Genomic DNA, 23,326 nt, shown 5'->3' with positions numbered 1-23,326 from the left:
GTCTGAGCCAAATCTTGGGCATCTCTGTCATTTTTAAGTATCACATGCTCCCAGACAGTTCTGTGGGTAGATCTAGCAATTCAGAGCCACAGTCATCTTTCAGTTAATATTGTTAATGAAGGCAGGGTTGCTCTGGAAGATCTGACTGAACTTTACATGTGTTGGCCTAGTGCTATTGTCTCACGCCTGGTCTGAGGACGTGGGAGGCCAGTTGCCCTCCATTCTCCTTCCCCAGCTCAGGACTTTGGGTCACTTCTCTTGCAGAAAGTGTGCCTGGTTGTGGCTGACCACTCCAGAAGCCTGGCTCAGGCCCTTGAAGGAGAACCTGACCTGCTCTCTTTTTCTCTCTCATTCTCTGTCCCACTCCCATTCTTCTCTCTGTCTCACTAGGATGGCTGATCTGGGGGAAAGCTTCTGACTTGCGGGTCTCTTCTGGGCTGTTGAAGAAGGATTTACTAATGTGATAATGAAGCCCTTGGTCATGACTCCAAGTGGTTTTCTCTTTTACACGTATTGAATACATCTGCAAATAATCAGTAAAGGATGCAATTAGATAGTTGTTTCTCCAAATGACAGATGGTCTGCTCACTCCCATAATTGTACCAGCAGTTGAGTATTTACAGGTGTATTCTGGACATTTCCCATCAGACTGCTGTAGGAACCACAGATATATCCAGAGAGAAAGTTTGGTGGGAACCTTTAAATGGCCCATTCCTTAATTCCTCTGTTGCTCATATCCTGTGCTTCCAATTGGAAAATTCCTATCTGAATTGCCCTAAGACTCTGGGCATGTCTCTGGACAGACATCTTAGGATTTGGAAGAAAACCCCATCTACTAGTGAGACAGGACTGGTGTGGCTGTCTTCTCACTCAGCACCGTCTTAAAAGCACAATAACCTGGAGCTGTTAGGCCATGTGGAGACTCTTGGTAAGAGAGCCAAGTACAAGTGCTAGCTCTGCTTCTGGCTGTCCATGTGAACTTGGGCAAGGCAAGTGACTTTATCTCCTTGTCTATCTAAAGTGGAGATAGAGTCAAGCAGATTAATTAGGGTGCTGTTTGTAACATGTTGTCTTAAGTGTGAAATGCTCTTCTAGTACTTTATATGTGGCCACTCCTTTACAGAAACTGTTGCTACATCCTCACTTACTCTGTGGGAATTTCTCTCATATGAAAATTAGAGTGGTTTCTGTCCAGATGAGGAAATAATGTATATAAAAGCAGATCCTGCTATAATAGGAAACCACGTGTTGGTTGAATGCATAAACAAAGCATTATTTGTTGGATTAAAAATAAATATCGGAAGATGACAGAGAATGCACATTTTTCACAGTTTTACCTTTCCCCCAACGGAATGCACCCCATTATCTCCCAGTATGACCAACTGCAATGTGCACAAACTCAGTGAAAGGGAAGGGAGAGGGCAGTAAGGGACAGGGTGATGGTGCCAGTGAGAAGCATTCTTCAAGTACCAGAGTTAGGTGCATTGTCTCCACTCACTCTCAATGTCCAACCTTGGTGTGGAGGTTTTTTACAGGGCATAGACTGAAGTGTATTTGATGTTATTATGTTTTTAATTTTGTTTTATTATACTTAATTTATAATGTGTTAATTTCTGCTGTACAACAAACTTACTTAGATATATGGAATTCTCCAGGCCCAAATACTAGATTGGGTAGTCTTTCCCTTATCCAGGGGATCTTCCTGATCCAGGGTTTGAACTCAGGTCTCCTGCATAGCAGGCAGATTCTTTTCCATCTGAGCCACCAGGATGCCCATAAGATACATTATTTTACATATCCTTTTTCATTATGGCTTTAGTTCAGTTCAGTTCAGTCACTCAGTTGTGTCCAACTCTTTGTGACCCCATGGGCTGCAGCACGCCAGGCTTCCCTGTCCATCAGCAACTCCTGAAGCTTGTTCCAATTCATGTCCATTGAATCAGTGATGCCGCCAGTCATCTCATCCTCTGTCACCCCCTGCTTCTCCTGCCTTCAATCTTTATTATGGCTTATCAAAGGATATTGAATATAGTTCTCTGTGCTATACAGTAGGCCCTTGTTATTTATCTATTTTATATATAGTAATGTGTATCTGTTAATCTCAAACTCCTAATTTTTCCCTCCCCACATTTCCTCTTTGGTAACCATAAGTTTGTTTTCTATGTCTGTTGATCTATTTCTGTTTTGAATATAAGTTCATTTGTGTCATATTTCAGATTTCACACATAAATGATATCATATGATAATCTCTAGGTCCATCCATGGTGTTAACTGCAAATGGCATTATTTCACTCTTTTGTAAGGCTGAGTAGTATTCCATTTTATATATGTACCACATCTGCTTTGTCCATTCATCTGTTGATGGACATTTAGTTTGTCTCTATTGACCAGTTGTTTTTTTTTTTATTTTAATATGAATTTTATTATGAATGAGTTTGAACCCCTTCATTTATTTATTTAAATTTTTATTTTTACTTTATTTTACTTTACAATACTGTATTGGTTTTGCCATACATTGACAAGAATCCGCCACAGGTGTACATGAATTCCCAATCCTGAACCCCCCCTTCCACCTCCCATCCCATATCATCTCTCTGGATCATCCCCGTGCACCAGCCCCAAGCATCCTGTATCCTGTATTGAACATGGACTGGTGATTCATTTCTTACATGATAGTATACCTGTTTCAATGCCATTCTCCAGTTGTTTTGAAATCATGCTCTTTGCCCAAGTCCAGGGACAATCATTTCTTGCTAGAATGAAGAATCAGGTTTAGCCCTTTTCTGGCCCACTGAGGGGCAGAACTCAGTCTACACAGGCTGACACCACAGCCCAGGAGATCATGTAGCAAACCTCCTGTGGGATTACTAAGAAGGGCCTGGACTTGTGGCTATGGCTTGGTATTGATGGATGGCATGATTTTAGTTCCTCCAGCATGAGTGCTGCTCCTTTCTTGAGTCAAGCCTGTGAGCAGCATGCTATTACAGAACAGCTCTGAGTTGCGCTGCTCTGGTGATGAGTTTGTATTAAACTGTTCAGCCTTGGAGGTTAGCCTTTCTGGGACGAACAGTGCCATTTATTGTGAGGTAAAAGGTCTTAGTGTTTCCCAGGTGGCACTAGTGGTAAAGAACCTGCCTGCTAATGCAGGAAACACAGGAGATGCAGGTTCAATTCCTGGGTCAGGAATATCCTCTGGAGAAGGAATGGCAACCCACTCTAGTATTCTTGCCTGGAGAATCCCATGGACAGAGGAGCCTGGTGGGCTATGTCCATAGGGTCACAAAGAGTCAGACATGGCTGAAGTGACTTAGCATGCAGGAGGTCTTAACCTGGTTGTGCCCTGGCTCCCTTAGTGGTCTGCTGAAGCCTATAGTTTCAGAAAGATCTTTAAATGTATAAAGTACATGAGATTAGAAAAGGAAGCAATAATGTTGAAACATAGTTATAAAATGTTTTAACACACAATATGTACTTCTTTATCAAGGATTTTTGAACAATGACCATAACTTTAGAGGGGAAATAGCTATCAAATTACATGAGTGATGATTTGATTTATGGATTTCTTTTTGAAGGCATAGCAAAAGATTTAGTGACTTGTTTTTAGATAGAAGAATGCCCTGTAAGATCATAATGAGTAATGAGCTGCCTCATTCCCAGGTCCTGGTAACAGGGATTCTCATTTGTTAAAAACACACACAAAAAAATACAAGAAAATATAAATATCTAATAAGGAAATTCCAATTCAGTTATTGCAATGCCAACCTAAGAAGAGGGACCAAGGTAAGCCAAGGACCTTTTGCTTTCATGTCTTCTTGGCTTTCAAAAGCCTCAGGATGTACCAGTGATTTGCAGTGTTCCCTTCCATTGCAGAGCACAGTTACCAAAGATCATGAACTCCTCGCTTCAGGAGTCCCAGACAGATTGCATATTGCCTATATTTCCAGATGGATTGCTAAGGCTTACAGTTTATAGGTTCCCCCCTACCCCCTCAGCCCAGAAGAAAGACCCCCTTTAATCTTAGCACAGCCATTCCTACCACCATCACCATGCCCACCACAGTCGCCATCCTCATCTCCATCATCATTCCCACCACCATGACCATCCCCACCTCCATCATCATCCTCACCACCATCACTATCACTAAACCACCACTGGAATATAAACTGCTGCTATGTTCATCCTCAGGGCCAGACCAAGCTAAGTCTTTCTTTCTCCTAGAAGCTCCTCAGTTTACTATTTGGCAGAAAAAATAGCATCGTCTGGGGCTCCTGGATTGTCAACACAAGAGGAGAGTGCTTTATGGCCACTCACATTTCTCACAGCAGCCAAGGAATGGACTGAAATATGAACATTCAAATCAAGTCTCTTTTGCTCTCTTCAAAAGTGTGGCTGGGGAAGGAGAAGGATTATGCTCCTGAGAATCATCCCTTTTAGGCTGTATTACAGTAGAAACATTGTCCTGGTCAGGGGCCTGTTTCTAAAATATTCCCAGGACTTTAAATTTTGAAACCCAAAAATGTGAAAGAAAGTTTCCTGTTATAGTTGTCCAAGGCAAACACATGGCCAGGCCCCCAGAAACTAGAAATCACACAATCATACAGACAGACTCAAGGGGATCACCACAGACCCTAAATGGAAAATTGCTTGCTCATGCAGAATGTGAGACTATGGAAAGCAAATGTGGTACTTTCCCCCAACACCTCCTGACCTCCCTGATTGGGAAGATTTATTAAAGCATCAGGCAGGGAAGAACAAAATTGCCTTTAGGGACCAGCTAATTTCATGTTTTTGTTGCTGGTAAATAAGTCCATGCTAGATATATGTACCCATCGTGTGCTATGGAAGTTTCATTGGTAGAGGAAGAAACACCAGTTCTTTAAAATGTTTAGGAGATTTCTGTGTCAAGTCCACTCTTTCTCGCTATGTCTGGGCATCCGAGGTGTCTGAAGAGGTCTCCAGAGTCTAGGGCCTGTTTGAAATGACCTTGAGAAAGTCTTGCCTGAGAGGACCTGTGCCGGGGTCCAGCCCTGGTGGATCCAGGGTGATTCAAAGCGTGGACAGCATAGGCGAGAAGAAATTTATTTATTTATTAATATAAGATTAGATTATGAAGAAATAGTGTAGTAGGAAAATTAAGTGGAGAAAGGAGGCTGAATAACTTGGCTTACGGGGAAGACCAACAAAATCTCAGGACAAGAGATTTGCACCATCTACATTGGGCCACCGGTGCCCACTTGAATATCAAAGGGTGCCCCACCTTAGGCTCCCTTTCGCGGGGGTCTTAGAAGCCAGGACAAGTAAGTAGACTTGGTGAGCCACCCTGCTCCAGATGGGAATTCAGCCTGAAATTAGAGTAAAGAGGAGACATGGGGGAAACCAGTCCAGCGACTGGCCCGTCCTCTATTGTTCAGAAGGCCTTTTATACTTTTTGATTATACATAGCTATCAATGGGTGACACAAAGTTATGCAGCGTTAGCAGCCCAGACTCTTACCAAAACCAGGCTTTTCTCTCTGCATACAAGTCTTAGGTGATTTATATCATCTTCCGGCCAAAAGGGCCAATTAACATTTTACAGCCTTTTTTCTGATAAGGGTTTGTCAACCAGAAGACTTATTTGTGTTGATCTTCCCCAAAGTCTGGTGCCACTCTCAGAAAGCACTAAATAAAGTTACATTCTTGCATAGCAAGGACACAAGAGAAATGCAGTGATATATAACAAAAGAAAAGTAATTAACTCAAAAGTCTAGTGTTGCGAACATCAAAACTACTATATATCTCTTTCCATATCCTGTTTACATTGATTAACATCCTCCCAGGTGCCTAAAAGATAAAGAATATGAAGGCCTGGCAGCAATCATTGAGTCAACAGTGAAATCCGTCACCAATATGATTTTTAGCTCTTTAGAAAAGGCTATATATCTTTAAGATGCTTTAAGCTTTGTGCCTCTCATGGTTGAGGGGCTGTAAGCAATTCACAAGCTGTGAGAGGTCCGGGGCCGGGGGAACCTGTTAGGCAAGCTAGAGAGCTATCAGAGGGGGTATGAGTTGAAACATGCCTTTCAAATGCAGAAGACTAAAGCCCCAAGTTGACTTTTTCCAGAGAATATTAGAAGAGTAGAAAAGCAGAGTACAAAGGCTGGCAGATTTTTGCTTTTTGGGGGTACATGCTCAGGAAATTCCAGGGGGAACCCCTGAAGCCTGATCACGTCCTTGTGTTTTGTCAGGCTTCCTTCCTCATGACCTTGTCACAGGCGGGGATTCCTCATGCTGGCCCCCGGCAAACCTGGTCAAGTATTTGTTGTCATCCAGAAAGGGGTCAGTGACAGAAAAGTAATCGTTTCCTATCATGTCAGCAATCAGGCCATTCAAGGAATATCATTCCTCCCTCCCCAAGCCCAACCCCATATCGAACTGTAGCTTCTGGCTGGGTCATTTTGGAGAACTTTGCTTGGCCCACAAAGAAGAGATGTCTGTGGGACTGCCACCATCACTCTGTTGATGAGATTTCTTCTGCTTCTTGCTTAATGGTAGACTCTTCGAATCTACTTTGCTCAGTTCAAAAGTCACATTCTTCCTTATTGGTCCTGGACCAGTAAAATATGCCTCACAGGGCCAGACTGATGGCCTTCCCAGCCCCTGATTTCTTTTGTTTAAAAAAAAAAAAGCCAAATTATTTTTTAACTAAAGTATAGTTGATTTACAATGTTGTGTTAGTTTCAAGTGTACAGAAAAGTGATTCAGTTATTCATATGTGTGTGTGTATTCTTTTTCAGACTCTTTTCCCTTATAGGTTCTTATAGAGTATTGTGTAGAGTTCCCTGTGTTATACAATAGATCCTTGTTGATTATCTATTTTAAGTATAATAGTGTGTATGTGTTAATCCCAAACTCCTGATTCATCCTTCCCCCACTTTTCCCTTTGGTACCATAAATTTTTTTTTTTCTATTTGTGGGCCTATTTCTATTTTGTATTAAAGTTCATTCGCATTTTTTAGATTCTGTATACAAGCAATATCTTATGGTATTTGTCTTTCTTCTGACTTACTTCACTTAGTCTGGTAATTCCCAAATACATCCATGTTGCTGCACATGGCATTATCCCATCTTTTTCTTGGTTGAGAAGTATTCCATTGTGTATATGTACCACATCTTCTTTATCCATTCATCTGTTGATGGACATTTGGGTTGTTTCATGTCTTGGCTATTGTAAACAGTGCTGCAATGAACATTGGGGTGCATGTATCTTTTCAAATTATGGTTTTTCTCTGGACATATGCCCAGAAATGAGAATGCAGGACCATATGGTACTTCTGTTTTTAGTTTTTTAAGGATCTTCTATACTATTCTCCATAACCAGCCCCTAATTTCTGACATGAGTACCATGTGGGTCCAGGGTTGCTGAAAATTTATGTAGATTTTATAATACACCATCCTAGTGGCTGCTCTTCCTTTAGTAGATAGCAAAGATTATACATTTCTTCGAATGTCTAGTGAAAGGAGTGCCTTTTCTCATGTTTACATAAAGGCTAGCAACGTCCTTGGGATAGATCATCCCCCATAATGCAACTGTGTATCCAAGCTGCCCATCAAACCATATGACACTAGAATGAAAAGGACTTATCTGCAGGGAAATCAGAGGCCTAGCTGGGAGAAGAGAGGTGCCCACAGTTGCACAGCAGAGCTGGAGTTGGCACTCTAACCTGTCTCCCTGTCCTCTACCCTTTCCACTGTACCCATTCAGTACCTCTCACCAGTGCCTGTACTCTAGCCCTTTAGTGTGGTGGATCTGTACCAGGGAAATGTGGATCATAGACTTGACCCCAAACCAGACCTTTTCACGATTTAAGACTCTGAGCCAGTGCACTGGTGGAGGGAATACAGGAGGCTGGCACAAGGTGGAGTCAGACCATATCCTAAGAGAAAAGGGGATGCTTTGAAGAGTTTTATGCACAGAGATGACACTGTCTGGTTGGCCTGTGATTGCTTCTGCTCCCGTTACCTCTGCCATGTGTCACAGTGGAGGGAGCCAGGCTGAGCATGGACCTGTCCTGAGCTTATTTGATTGTTGGCACCTTCGTCCTCTGGGCCCACTTCCATATGTTGTGACCAACAAATTCCTGACCCACTTGCCATCTGAGTTTCTTCCCGTTCCCAGGAGAGGCCACTTGCCTCCACTCCCCCTGCTCTGTCCTAATGAGGCAGCTTACAAAAGGCCTCTTTCCCTGTGAATGGATTGTGATTCCTCTTGCACTGCCTCTTCTCCCTGAGCCTTTCCTGCCCCAAATGGAGCTTGGCTCTGGCTTCCTTTTCTTCTGACAGCTCCTCTAACTCTGGTTTGTCTCAGACCTGCCTCCAGGTGAAGCCTCGGACAGCACTGATCCCACCTTTATATGCCTTGTGACTTGTCAGCCTAGAACATTTTGCTCATTATTCCCACACCCAATTAGACTGTTTTGAATTGTAACCTCTGCAGACCAAGACTTTGGCTTTTGGTCCTTGAAAGTTGTGTTTACATCTATTCCTATCTCTAAATGACTGCTTCCAGCCATAGGCACAACAGTTCCCACACTTACATTGAAAAATCGCTGCCCAAGCCCTTCTCTGTGTTCCTCTCCTGACTTTGCAGGGGCACAAAGCACCCTTGACGGGTCCTGAGGCTCTGGCTTGTGAAAGCCTTACTGGCAGCAAGGCTGACTTTGGCCAATTATATTCTCAGAAGGACATTTTTTAGCCCTTAGTGAAGTGAAAAGTCGCTTAGTTGTGTCCGACTCTTTGCGACCCCATGGACTATACAGTCCATGGAATTCTCCAGGCTAGAATACTGGAGTGGGTAACCTTTCCCTTCTCCAGGGGATCTTCCCAACCCAAGAATCGAACCCAGGTCCCCCACATTGCAAGTGAATTCTTTACCAGCTGAGCCACAAGGGAAGCCCAAGAACACTGGAGTGGGTAGCATATCCCTTCTCCAGCGGATCTTCCCGACCCAGGAATTGAACCAGGGTCTCCTTCATTGCAGGCAGATTCTTTACCAGCTGAGCCACAGGGGAAACCCTTACAGATCTCTAAATTAGAGTTTAACATTTCCTATTGATGTACAAAGAATACAAACCATTAAAAGATGCTCATTGTTATCTATTTATATAGTGAAACTTCAGGAATAAACATACCACCCAAGAGGGGAGAAATGGCTTGATGCGTTTTGGCACATCCACTTAAGAGAGCACACTACCTTAAAAAATGATGATAGTGATGATGTAGAAAGAGGCAAGCAAGTCCACAGTAAGTGCAAGTGGCAAGCAATGAACTTCTGTGTATGACTATCATAGCTGGGAAAGGTTGTATGCCTGTGGGCAAGATCTGGAAGATAATATAAAAGGCAAAAATAATTATGACCAAAGTACCCAATAACCTACAGTTATGGTACTTTTATGCACATTATTTTAGTGAACGTTAACAACAACACTGAGAGGTCACATGGCTAGGAAGTGACCTAGCTTATTCTGCTCTTCTGCTTATTCTGCAGCTGCACAGTGCATTTCTAGGAAGTGGCAGGTTCAGGTCTCAAAATCTAATTGTCTTCTGGCTATAGAATTCTCTTTTATTCCTTTTGCTGGTGGAATCACAGGAGAATTATTTTGCTTTTGATTTCTGTAATGTTATTGGCACAACAATAGTCATAATAAGTTTAAACAAATACCTGGAGAAAAAGGAGATCAGGGACATCCTCCATCAAAGAATTCAGTGAGTGTAACCCAGCAACCATGACTAGGAGAATATTTTGTGAACTTTGTTTTTTCCCCCATGTTGCTTATTTCTTATCCACTACCCCTCCCCCAATCTATTATAGTGATGAGCAGGGAAGTCCTTACTTAAGAAAAGAAGGAAGGAAGGAAAGGAGAAAAGAAAGAGGGAAGGAAGGCTCAAGGGAAGGGAAAAAAGAAGAAAAAAAAATGTGAGAACTTGTAGCTTACAAGGTTATAACCAGGCTCACTTCCTAGCCATGTGACTTGCTGTAGGTTATATGGGGAGGTGGCAACGGAGCTAGGGTAGAAAGCACCTTTAAACTAAGTGATTTGAAGAAAACCCTAAAGACTATCCTTTTTCAAACTTTAGAAAATAACATTTTATATAGAAAATATATCCGTGAAAACCAATCAGAAGCCATTTCTATCATGGGGGTAATAATGTACAGCATGGTGACTATAGTTAATAATACCGTATTATATTTTAAAGCAGACAGCTCAAAATTCCCCAAGCCAGGCTTTAATATTATGTGAACTGTGAACTTCCAGATGTTCAAGCTGGATTTAGATAAGGCAGAAGAACCATAGATAAAATTGCCAGCATCCGTTGGATCATTGAAAAAACAAGAGAGTTCCAGAAAAATATCTACTTCTGCTTTATTGACTATGTCAAAGCCTTTGACTGAGTGGACCACAACAAACTCTGGAAAATTCTTAAAGAGATGGGAATACCAGACCACCTGACACGCCTCTTGAGAAATCTGTATGCAGTTCAGGAAGCAACAGTTAGAACTTGACATGGAACAACAGACTGGTTCCAAATAGGGAAAGGAATACATCAAGGCTGTATATTGTCACTTTACTTATTTAACTTACATGCATTACGTATATCATGAGAAACGCTAGACTGGATGAAGCACAAGGTGGAGTCAAGATTGCCAGGAGAAATATCAATAACCTCAGATAGGCAGATGATACCACCTTTACAGCAGAAAGTGAAGAAGAACTAAAGAGCCTCTTGATGAAAGTTAAAGAGGAGACTAAAACAGTTGGCTTAAAACTCAACATTCAGAAAACTAAGTTCATGGCTTCTAGTCCCATCACTTCATGGGAAATAGATGGGGAAACAGTGGAAATAGTGATAGGCTTTATTTTGGGGGTGCTCCAAAATCTCTGCAGATAGGGTCTGCAACCATGAAATTAAAAGACGCTTGCTCCTTGGAAGGAAAGTTATGACAAACCTAGACAGCATATTAAAAAGCAGAGATATTACTTTGCTGACAAAGGTCCATCTCGTCAAAGCCATAGTTTTTCCCGTCATGTATGGATATGAGAGTTGGACTATAAAGAAAGCTGAGCACGAAAGAATTGATGCTTTTGAACTGTGGTGTTGGAGAAGACTCTTGAGAGTCACTTGGACAGCAAGGAAATCCAACCAGTCCATCCTAAAGGAAATCAGTCCTGAATATTCATTGGAAGGACTGATGCTGAAGCTGAAAGTCCAATACTTTGGCCACCTGATGTGAAGAACTGACTCATTTGAAAAGACACTGATGCTGGGAAAGATTGAAGGTGGGAGGAGAAGGGGATGACAGAGAATGAGATGGTTAGATGGCGTTACCGACTCAATGGACATGAGTTTGAGTAAACTCCGGGATTTGGCAATGGACAGAGAGATCTGGTGTGCTGCAGTTCATGGGGCCATAAAGAGTCAGACACGACTGAGTGACTGAACTGACCTGAAGACAGTAAATCTTCGAAGTTATCACAAGAAAAGACTATACATCTGCATGGAGATGGATGCTAACATGTTGGTCATTTTGCAACATATACAAATATTGAATCATTATATTTTATGTCTGAAACAAATATAAATACTATATTAATTATACTTCAATAAAAAGAAATTCATGAGTCAAAAATTTATAAATCCTTTCAGCAGCCTGATCAGCTTCCCTGATAGCTCAGTAGGTAAAGAATCCACCTGCAATGCAGAAGACCCCGGTTCGATTCCTGGGCTGGAAAGATCTGCTGGAGAGGGATAGGCTACCCTCTCCACTATTCTTGGGCTTCCCTTGTGGTGCAGCTGGTAAAGAATCTGCCCACAATGTGGGAGACCTGGGTTCGATCCCTGGGTTGGCAAGATCCCCTGGAGAAAGGAAAGGCTACCCATCCAGTATTCTGGCCTGGAAAATTCAATGGACTGTATAGTACACGAGGTCACAAAGAGTTGGACACGACTGAGTGACTTTCACTTTCACTTTCAGAAGCCTGATACCTAATAACATGTAACAAAATTGAATCTGCTTTATTAAAAAGAAGACTGTCTAGATTCGCAATTGGAGACCTCTTTAATTTCATTTAAAAAACTTATTAATTTGCCTAAGTAAACAAAATGCCCAATAGAAAAGGAGACCTTTTCCTATTTGACTCAGCATCATAGCTCTTTTTGCCCTTGCACAGAATTGCCTCAGATTGCATGATTCTCCTTTTCCTTGACTGCCAGTTGCATAATAGGGTGCAGATGCCAAGCACACAGACTGGTGCTCAGATTATTCCTCTTTCAGAATCCAGTTCTGAAACTTTCTCATTGTGCATTTTTGGGGAATTCATCTAATCTGTCTAAGTCTCAAATTCATTGTCCCTTAAAAGATACGGTGTTAGAAGATGATGGAATAAAAAGCCCCAGACATTGTTCCCATACAGAGATGACAACCTTACAACAATATCTGATCCAAAAAGCCTTTATGAGAATTCCAGAAATCAGTTAAGAAATTGCAGTACCCTCAGGCAAACATGAATCCAAGAACAGTCACATTAAAATCAGTGAGAAAATCCATTGCATTTAATCAGAGAAAATACTTAACTTATAGCTTCTCCCTTGAGAGGGAAAGAGAAAAGTGCGTCTGATGTTCCAGCTTTTGGGAGAGCTGCCTGAGGGACTGGTTTCTGATGTGTCTGATTCAGAGCAACGATGGAGAAATGGCATACTTTGGATGTCTGAGAGCTTCTAAGAACAGAGGGCTCAGTGGGTTGTTGCCCCAACAGAGAACCTGCAGTACTGCACACAAACGCTAGAGGCAGCAAGGGATTATGAGCTTCTAGAAAGGGAACAAGCTAACCTCTCTAACTGGGAAATTTCATACAAATGCCCAGATAAGATGCATCCTCAGAAAAGGCTTGAAAGACATATGGAATCTCTCCAGGCTGATGGCTGAAATTCTTCCCCTGTGTGAAGCCAGTCCATAAAGACCTGGAGAGTTGGCTGTTTTTTCAAAATGTACAAATCCCAGCAAAAAATAAATAAATAATGAAGCATATAAAGAGACAGGGAAACATAGCCCAATCCAAGAAACACAATAAAACCCCAGAAAATGACCCTAAAGAAAGAGATCTATGAATAACCTAAAAAAGAGGTAAAAATAATCATCTTAAAGAAACAATGAACTATAAGAGGTCATATATAGACAATTGAATGAAATCAGGAAAATGATGCAGGAACAAAATGAAAAAAATTAGCAAAGAGGTACAAATTATTTAAAAAGTAATAAATAGAAATTATTGAGCTGAAGAATACAATAACTGAACTGAAATTTCACCAGAGGGATTTAATAAAACTTGATCAATCATAAGAACCAGCAAGCTCAAAGACAAGTCATTTGAAATTATCAAGTCAGAAGAACAGAATGAAAAAGGGACAAAGTGGAAAAAGCCCAAGGAACTTATGTGACACTATCAAATTGGTTAATACATACATTAAGGCAATCCAGGAGGAAGAGAGAAAGAGAAAGGAACAGAAAGCTTATTTGAAATAATGGCTGAATATTCCCCAAATTTAAAAACAGAATTATTGCAGGATAATTGCTTTACAATATTGTACACATTTCTCAAATGTGAAAATGGAAATTCACATCTAAATTTTAAAAAGTCAAAGGACTGCAAAATAGGATGGACACAAAGAGGCCTACACCAAGACACATTATAACCAAACTGTCAAAGTCACAAAGAGATAATCTTGAAAGCAGCAAGACAAAAGTGACTCGTCACATACAAGGAAGGTCCCATAAGATTGTTAGGGAATTTCTTGACAGAAATATTACAGTCCAGAAGGGGTGAAAAGGCATTTTCAAAATGGTGAAAGGAAAAAAGCGATGCTAGCCATGAATATCATATCCATCAACAGTTCCCCTCAGAAATGAAGGAAAAATAAAGATATCCATTCTTCCCAGATAAAAGCTGAGAGTCTATTATACCTAGAACTGCCTTACAAGAAATGCTAAATGGAGTCTTCCAAGTTGAAACAAAAGGATGCTAGCTAGAGAGCAAAAAGCATACAGAAATATAAAACTCTCTGGTAAAAGTAAATACATAGGCAAATACAGAATCCTGTAATCATATAGTAATGGTGCCTAAACTACTTTTAATGCTTGTGTAGAATTTAAATTATAAAAGCATAAAATAGCTATAATGATAAATACATGCTAATGGTGTTGAGCAGAAGCAATTTCATAGAGCATCAACATCATAAAATACATTCTGTGACTCTGGTAGATCAGGACAAGATCAAAACTACTTGTAATCAAATCTGAGCACAGGCAGAAGCAAGAGCATTGTCCAAACCACTAAATGGACTGAACATCTCACTATCCTGGGGGACATGAATAACTGCTGCTTAAAAAAAATTTTACAGCCTTAGCCTCATTCTGTTTTTCCCACCTTCTAGATAAATATTATTATTCTCAGTCATAAAATTACCCCAGTTTACTGATAGCATCCAATTCATAGCAGAGTCCACTTCTTTGAACCTATCCCCAAATTACCTAATGAAATCAGAAATGTTATAGTGACCGCTATCTGTCTCTTACGTTACACCACACAGATCCCTATGGTATGTGATCACCTCATTGCAAAGAGTCAGTAACTCTGATTTCTTTAACTGTGGATGTGCTCCTGATGGTCTCTATTAGAGGAAATCAACAGGATTGACCCTGCCAGGAGCAGCAGTCCAGAGGTGTCTCTAATGACAGTGTTTTTCATTGAAACCTACCTCCTCCTCAAAGTCTTTCTGGATTTACCCAGTTGGAAACAATCTCTCCCTGCCCCCCCACCCCACCCCACAGCATTGTTGCAGGCTACTCCATTGTCACTCTGGTCTCATTCTCCCTGGAATATATTCTGGGAGACATCAGAGCCTTATGGGTGTTAGAATCCCAGGATTCTGGGTTCAAATTCTAGAACTTCCCTGCATGAGCTGTGACCTTGGGCAAGGTACTACATCTGTCAAACCTCACTTGCTTCTGCTATTAAGTGAAGAAAATGATCGTGCCTAACTTGTTTGTGTTGTGAGGATTAATGAGATAATGTGCACAAAGCATTTCAGCAGTGCCTGCACACAGTAAATATTAAATGAATTGAAGCTGCTGTTATTATGTTTACTTACACAGAATTCTTCATTCCTGAAGATTTTTAGACTCATGGGAAAAAAAATGGGTTAAGGGGACTGAGATCAGGAATCATGCTCAGGGCCTCTTCAGGTTGATCTAAGGCTGTAGAGACTCCCACCAATGGGTTCCTTGCCTCATTAGACAACTTCCATTTGCCCTAATCTCCACAATGGTAGAGGTATCGCCGATGCCTCTGTAAATATAGAGCCTTAACTGGCCTTGGCTCTGTGTGGGGTAATAGCAAGCCCAAACGTACTGATCTTGACCTCGCTTAACCCTTGGCTTCTTTCCTTTCTCCCAGGCTTCCTTACCAGACTCTCAATTATTTTGTCTTTCTCTTTATCTCCCCTTTCTTTTCACTTCTGCTGATTTCCTCTTTTCTGGTCTCTTTCTTTCACGTTATTGTCAGTAGGAATGACCCCTGATACAGATGCACTGGAGCTAAAACTAACACTGATGCTAAAAAGGCACAATGAATTTGCATTACCTAGAATGGTATATGAAGTGTTAGATTTGGGAGAGATAGCTGTGTACAAAGCTGGATGAAATAAGCCCTCAAAAGTGGTTTAAGCATAGTGCCATGGGAGCTCAAAGGAAGGAATGTGAGGTGCAGTTCATGGTGGCTACATAGCGAAGGCAGTCATTGGACAAGCTGGTAGATGAATAGAAGAGGCCAGAAAGAAGTCTTTGGAAGGCTTTTGCAATAGTCAAATCAAAAACTGTTGAGAGACTTAGGGAAGTGAGTGCAGGTAGGAATGGAAAGGAGGAAGATAGATAAGAGAGGCTTGAGGTACAGAATCCACAGAATATAGTATCATGCTTGATGGGCTCGAGCCTAGAACTGAGCTCTGAGATCAAATGTTATGAGGTCTATACCTCTCATAAGTTGGGTGCCGTTGGGCATTTTACTTCCCCTCTGGTGCCTCAGTTTTCTTATCTGCAAAATGGGGACAATAAGTATCTACTTCATAAGACTACTATGAAAACTAGATTTGAGGAAACATTCTGTTTTCTTATCTTTTGATGTGATAATTCTGTCAAAAGTATATTGATATTGTTACCAGGACAACAAAGTTAGTGGCAATGATTGCAGCAGTTGGAAGTCTCAGGCTGCTTGAAACACAGGATCAGTCTGGAAAGTTCTCACTCAGTGGAGGCATTCCTGTCCTGTGGGAGACCTTCCTGGAGCATCTTCACCCCAGGGCTGTGGAGGATGTTAAAAATCTTGGAACAGGACTCCAGCAACTTGCCATACCCAGACTGAGACCCAAGGAAGGTTTCAGCCTGGAAACAGTTCTGTCTGTGGAAATGAGGGGGGGGGGGTTCATTTCTGCAGTGGCATCTTATGAGAGAGCTCCCTAATCAACCCACCTCCTCAAATTCTCTAACTCTGAAAGGGCAACATTCACACATGATACTTTAAAAAAAAAAAAAAAAAACTTTAGAACTATTAAGTGGCAATAGAGCATGCACCTTCTTTATTCTGAGTTCCTTTTCCTGCATGACTAATTGGGACTTGAGAGAAGCATTGGGCAGCACACCTGTTTCATCTGCTGTGGTGATCTCTTCTCCCCAGAGATTGTGTTCACTGTGCGTGAAGAGGAAAAATATGGAAATTGGCATGCGCAACTGCTTATCATTCCTCTCCCCAAATCAGGTCTAGCCCCAACCTAGGAAAGAATATGCTAAAATTCATTAGTGTTGGTTTTTAAGAGGGAGTAGCAAATAGGTTGTTTTAAGTTGTTATGACCTGGGGCTTCCACTGCCAAATATTGTGAAATATGCACACAAAACAATAATAATTAATAACTAGAACCCACCACCTACATTATGCCATGGAACATTGCCTGTAACTTAGAGGCCCCTGTATTCCCTGTCCCTCCACTTCTACCCCAGGAGTAAACTTTCTCCTAAATTTTTTGTCATTCCTTTGCTCTTTTTCATTTTTGCGTTTGTACACTGGCACTCTAACCAGTGTATTTTTTAAATTTTAGATTTATTTTTTTATTAAGATAACATTCATTTATAACTAAAATGGGCTTCTCAGGTGGCGCAGTGGCAAAGAATCTGCCTGCCAACCCATGAGATGCAAGATACTCAGGTTCAATCCCTGGATCAGGAAGATTCCCTGGAGTAGGAAATGGTAATCCACTCCAGTATTCTTGCATGGAAAATTCCCTGGCTGGCTACAGTTCTTGGGGAGGAGGAGCAAATGTGCAAAGGATCTATTGAGGGAATTCTTAGGAAGGGAAAAGGGGAAAGATCAGAGAGGTGTAATCAGAGAGAGCCTTCAGACCTCAATGTTGCTCTGGACTCTGTGAAAGGAGAGAAAGGAAGAGAACTGAGTAGAAAGAGTCTCAGACTAATGAGGTGTTCCACAGTTAGAGATGTCCTGCCTCTAAACAGGGATGGTCCACCACTAGTACCCCTGTAATGCTCAGCCATCGGCCATGCTGTCTGCAGCAGGCTGTCCTGAAGGGATATTGAAAGGCACACTTCTATGGTTGCCACAGTCATTGGATGCACCAATGTATGCTCCCACCAGTGGATGAGAATTCCTATTTCTCTACAATCTTGTTGACAGTGTTGTCAGACTTTCTAATATTTACCAGTGGTTTGTGTGTGAAATGATAGGTCCTTGTGCTTTCAATTTGCATTTCTCTGATTACTAATGAGAATAAGCATCTCTACATATGTGAGAGAGATACTTATGGGTCATTTATATTTAATCTTCTGGAAACTGCCTGTTCAGTTCTTTCCCCCATTTTTAACCTATTCAGTTGTGTGTATTTTTTATGATTGATTTATAAGAGTCTTTTATATGTTTTGGATATGAAGTACTTGTAGGTAATAGCAGTTTTACATATCTATAGATAGATATCATTAGGTAAATGTTTTTCTACCTTCTTTACTGAACCAAAGATCTTAATTTCTATGTATTTATTAGTTGATTTCTTTATAATTTGTGCCTTTTGTAACTTGTTTGAAAATTTCCCTACTCTGAGGTTGTAAAGATATCAATATTGTTATCAAAAGTTTGCATTGTTTTACAGTTTGCAAAAACTAAGATCATGGCATCTGGTCCCATCACTTCATAGCAAATAGATGGCGAAACAATGACAGACTTTCTTAGGCTCCAAAAATCACTGCAGGTGGTGACTACAGCCATGGAATTAAAAGATGCTTGTTCCTTGGAGGAAAGGTACGACAAACCTAGACAGGGTATTAAAAAGCAGAGACATTACTTTGCCAACAAAGGTCCATCTAGTCAAAGCTATGGTTTTTCCAGTAGTCATGTATAGATGTGAGAGTTGGACCATAAAGAAGGCTGAGAGCTGAAGAATTGATGCTTTTGAACTGTGGTGTTGGAAAAGACTCGAGAGTCCCTTGGACTGCAAAGAGATCAAACCAGTCCATCCTAAAGGAAATCAATCCTGAATATTCACTGGAAGGACTGATGCTGAAGCTGAAACTCCCACACTTTGGCCACCTGCTGCAAAGAGCTGACTCATTAGAAAAGACCCTGATGCTGGGAAAGATTGAAGGGTGGAGGAGAAAGGGATACAGAGGATGAGATGGTTGGATGGTATCACCAACTCAATGGACATGAGCTTGAGCAAGCTCCAGGAGCTGGTGATGGACAGGGAGGCCTGGCGTGTTGCAGTCCATGGGGTCACAAAGAATTGGACTACTGAGTGACTGAACAACAACAGTTTCCAAGCAAGTCTTTATTACTCCACTTGGAATTGATATTTTAGTATGCTGAGTTAAGGATCTAATTTTACATTTTTATTTATTTGAATAGCTAATTTCTCTGTACTAGTTGTTTAATGATATTTTTTCCCAATGGTCTGCAATGAACATTCAGTCATATATCATTTTAACCTATGTGTCAGTTGGTTCCTGGGGTATCTACTGTGTTCCACTAGCATATTTGCTTATCTTATCGCTTCTTGACCTTTTGGTTAAGATCAGGTATAGTATATTTGCTTACCATGGGGCCAATCCTAAACTTATCTTTTATAGTGTAGATTAAAATTCAATCTTGATATCAGGTAAGTCTCCCTACCTTGTTCTTCTTTAGGAGTGCATTGACTATTTTAAGATATTTGCTCTTTTCATATAAAATTTAGAATCAATTTAACTTCCCCTGGGAAAAAATCAGAAATTTTATTGGAATCACCTGGAATCCATACACATTTGATCAAAACTGCATTAAATTCTTTGCAAATCTCTTTAATGTCTGGTTTAATAACAGATAGTTTGTCATAACTGCTTTTGTATTCAATCTGTTGCAGTATAGTGTTTTGGCTCAAGTATATATAAAAGAAATCTGGCCTCACACAGATACATAGTTGGAAAACTGATGTATATTCTAATAGCTTTTTTATGTAAATGTGGGTATTCTTTTATATTTCACCAAACTCAAGTTGTAGTTTCTTAAAATTTAAAATGTGTATTCTGAAACCGTATTAATGAATCTTTCATATTCAATTATATCCATTGATCGCACCAACAGTGCACAAGGTTTTCCTTTTCTCTATTGCCTCACTTACACTTGTTATATGTTGTCTTTTTGATGATAGCCATTTGACAGGTGTGAAGTGATATCTCATTGTGGTTTTGATTTGAATTTCCCTGGTGATTAGTGATGTTGAACATCTTTTCATGTGCCTATTGGCCATCTGTATGTCTTCTTTGAAAAAATGTCTATTCAGGTCCTCTGCCCATTTTTTATTCAGATTGTTTGTTTTGTTGACATTGATTTGTATGAGTTTTTTATACATTTTGACTGTTAACAACTTATCAAACACATGAGTTGCAAATATCTTTTCCCATTCAGTAGGCTGCTTTTTGTCTTGTTAAAATCTAAATTAATAAAGGTGGAAGATTATAATACCTAGAGGTGTATATGAATAACATGTTTCATATGTTTCTGTTTCTAATTTCACACTTTCTTTACCAGAGGTTTACTAGATACAGCTCAAGATTGTGGCTCTGTAATATCTTCAGTATTCTGTTTAGTTGATTACGGTAAGAATGATATAATTTAGCTTATAGACAAGTAGATAATGTTATTAAAGCTAATTTTACAGACCAGTATTTTTACCCAGATAAAAGTTCACCTTTTAGGGTAAAGTGAAAGTGAAGTCACTCAGTCGCGTCTGACTCTTTGCGACCCCATGGACTGTAGCCCACCAGGCTCCTCCGTCCCTGGGATTCTCCAGGCAAGAATACTGGAGTGGGTTGCCATTTCCTTCTCCAGGGCATCTTCCCGACCCAGGGATCAAACCCAGGTCTCCTGCATTGCAGGCAGACGTTTTAACCTCTGAGCCACCAGGGACTGGCCAAGAAAGCTGTGAGTGAAGTCACTCAGTCATTTCCAACTCTTTGCGACCCCATGGACAGAGAACCTGCACCAGACTACTCCATCCATGGGATTTTCTAGGCATGAGTACTGGAGTGGGTTGCCATTTCCTTCTCCAGGGAATCTTCCCGACCCAGGGATCGAACCCAGGTCTCCTGCATTGTAGACAGGCGCTTTACCATCTGAGCCACCAGGGAAGCCTGGGTAAGGGAGAGATAAATTAGGAGTTTGGGATTAACAGACACAAACTGCTATATACAAAGTAGATAGCAATAACCTACTGTATGGCACAGGGAACTATAATCAATATCCTGTAATAAACCATAATGGCTAAGTACATGAAAAATAATATATATATATGACTGATTCACTGCGTTGTACACCAGAAACTAAGACAACATTGTAAATCAACTGTATTTCAATAATAGTAACAAGTTCTCATTTTAGACAGAATTTTGCTCACAATGCTGCTCATGCTATGGAATAAGTACTATAACTGCCTTCATTTTATAGATTAGAAGATTAAGGCACAGATATCTTAAATAAGTTACCTAAGGTAACATAGCTAGTAAGTAGCAGAGCCAAAAATTGAAGTCAGATAATCTGGCTTTGGCATCCATGATTTAACCGTGATTCCTTCTTCACAGTGGGCTTCCCAGGTGGCGCTAGTGTTAAAGAACCTGCCTGCCAATGCAGGAGACATAAGAGACATGGGTTCAATCCCTGGGTCTGGAAGATCCCCTGGAGGAGGGCATGGCAATCCACTCCAGTATTCTTGCCTGGAGAACCCCATGGACAGAGGAGCCTGGTGGGTTACAGTCCATGGGTTACGAAGAGTTGGACATGACTAAAGCAGCTGAGCATGTTCTTCACAGCTACTTCATCTAGTTCCACAACCTAAGCCACAGCAGAAATTGGCCTAGAAGAGTTTCAAAGTGCCGTCAGCCATACAAAACACTCATTCGTGTTATTTGAATAAGTTCTGAGGATCTAATATGCAGCATGGTGACTATAGTTCACAATACTATCTTGTGTACACGAGAGTAGCTCTTACCTGTTCTCACCAAAAACAAAACTAAAATTCACACTAAATACACGAGGTGATGGAGGTGTTAACTCACCTTACTGTGGTATCATTTTGCAATATTCACATGTATCAAATCATCACGTTGTACACATTACACTTTCACATTATATGCCAATGGTATTTCAATAAAGCTGGGAAGAAAGTAGAATGGAGTAACTTATGGAGAGTAACGATTTAAATTTGAGTTGTTTTCTCAAAGTTCCTCAGAGCTGTGGCAAAATGTTAATGGAGAAATGGCATAAAGAGAGATGGCCTTCTTTTCCTGGCGCTGACAGTATTTACATGCAAGGCTTTCTGGAGATTTCCCAGGTCCACTTGGTTTTCCAACTAGCTGTTTTCATCACTGATGATTCCACGCAGGCTCTGCAAGGACGACTGTGCCCATTTCCTGGCTGCAACCCCTTCAACCTGCCACCCACATCCAGGGCCTAACCCCATGGGACTGCGTGTGGATGTTTACTGCATGGAATGAGAAATGACTTTTGCTGTGATAGTTTCTCTGGTGCCTCAGCATAGGACAACACCTTTCCATAGACCCATAAATTCGGGAAGAAGGCAGCCTCTCTTAGAGTTCTGAGTTACTTCCTAACTAGGGAAACTGAACGAAGGATCACAAAATTGCCTACAAAGCAGAGCATCATGAGTTGCAATTGTAATAAAGAGCAATGACTCAGCAGACCACAACCCACGCACACAGGCATAGAGGCCCCTGGCAGGGCTCCTCAGAGGGCGGGCCTGGCTCTGGGACCCACAGGGAAGATCCAAATTGGCCTTAGGATATTTTCTGATAGATTTTGGCTTGAACCTACTCCATGTGACACCCTTGTTGTGTTTTATATGCAACATCAGGATATAGAAGACCGAGCAGACAAGCCCTAATCTTTCAAGTGTGCCTGTTCCGAATGCCATGACAACCAGCCCAGGAAAACATTTACCCTTTCTCACCTTGTTTCCCAAAGTGTGCAGGTGATTTACCACTGACAACACTCCTATTGGAGCCTATCCTTTTTCTGGCCAACATGTTTGAAAGCTGCATTGAGTCACTGCCCTGGATCTGGTCCCCGGCAAACACTCTCTGAGATGAATCAAATATCGGTGGACTCTAAGCCATGGATTTTTGCTCCACTGTGCCAGCGTGGTACTTCACAAATTATAAGGTCAAATGCATTTATCAGCTGATTCTAATGATTTTGGTAGATGCTCGTCCTACTACGCATGAGAAAACTAAGTGAGCTATTGCAGTCAGGGGGAGAAACTAGTGTTCCAAAGAAGTGAACTTCATACTTCTGGAAACTAGAGATTTTCAGACAGATTTTGCTCCTTTGGGGTTTGCTATTGGAGATGTATTGACAAGAATTGTTTCAATTACACGATACAGGCACTGCACCATGAGACCTGCTTTGTGATAAGTTTTCAAGAATCAGAGGGCTAAGGTTGTAATACGGTGGTAGCTTCCTCTCAATGCCAGAATATTCTTATGGCAGGGGATTCAGAGCCTCCCTGGGAGTAGATTGGGAATTGGGCTTCAATATCAGTGGTTTTCACTTGTGGGAGGGGTTCAAAAAGAAGAAGCTACCAGTTACTGAGCTCCTACTACATGCCAGGCACGATGCTAGCCCCTTATGTGTATATTATTCAACTTAGACCTTAAATTGACACCACAAGGTAGATATTATTTTCCT

The 23,326-nt window shown here is 41.1% G+C and overlaps 1 pseudogene; it reads left to right on the top strand.

Annotated features, from left to right (window-relative positions):
- The first annotated feature begins 4,046 nt into the window (after nt 1–4,046).
- LOC138071673 (pre-rRNA-processing protein TSR2 homolog pseudogene) overlaps nt 4,047–23,326 on the top strand; it is a 98,837-nt pseudogene continuing 79,557 nt past the window's right edge.

Source organism: Capricornis sumatraensis, chromosome X, assembly GCF_032405125.1.
Source record: "Capricornis sumatraensis isolate serow.1 chromosome X, serow.2, whole genome shotgun sequence".
Taxonomy (NCBI): Eukaryota; Metazoa; Chordata; class Mammalia; order Artiodactyla; family Bovidae; genus Capricornis; species Capricornis sumatraensis.
Note: the sequence above shows the minus strand (reverse complement) of the source record. Positions and strands in the feature narration are given on the sequence as shown.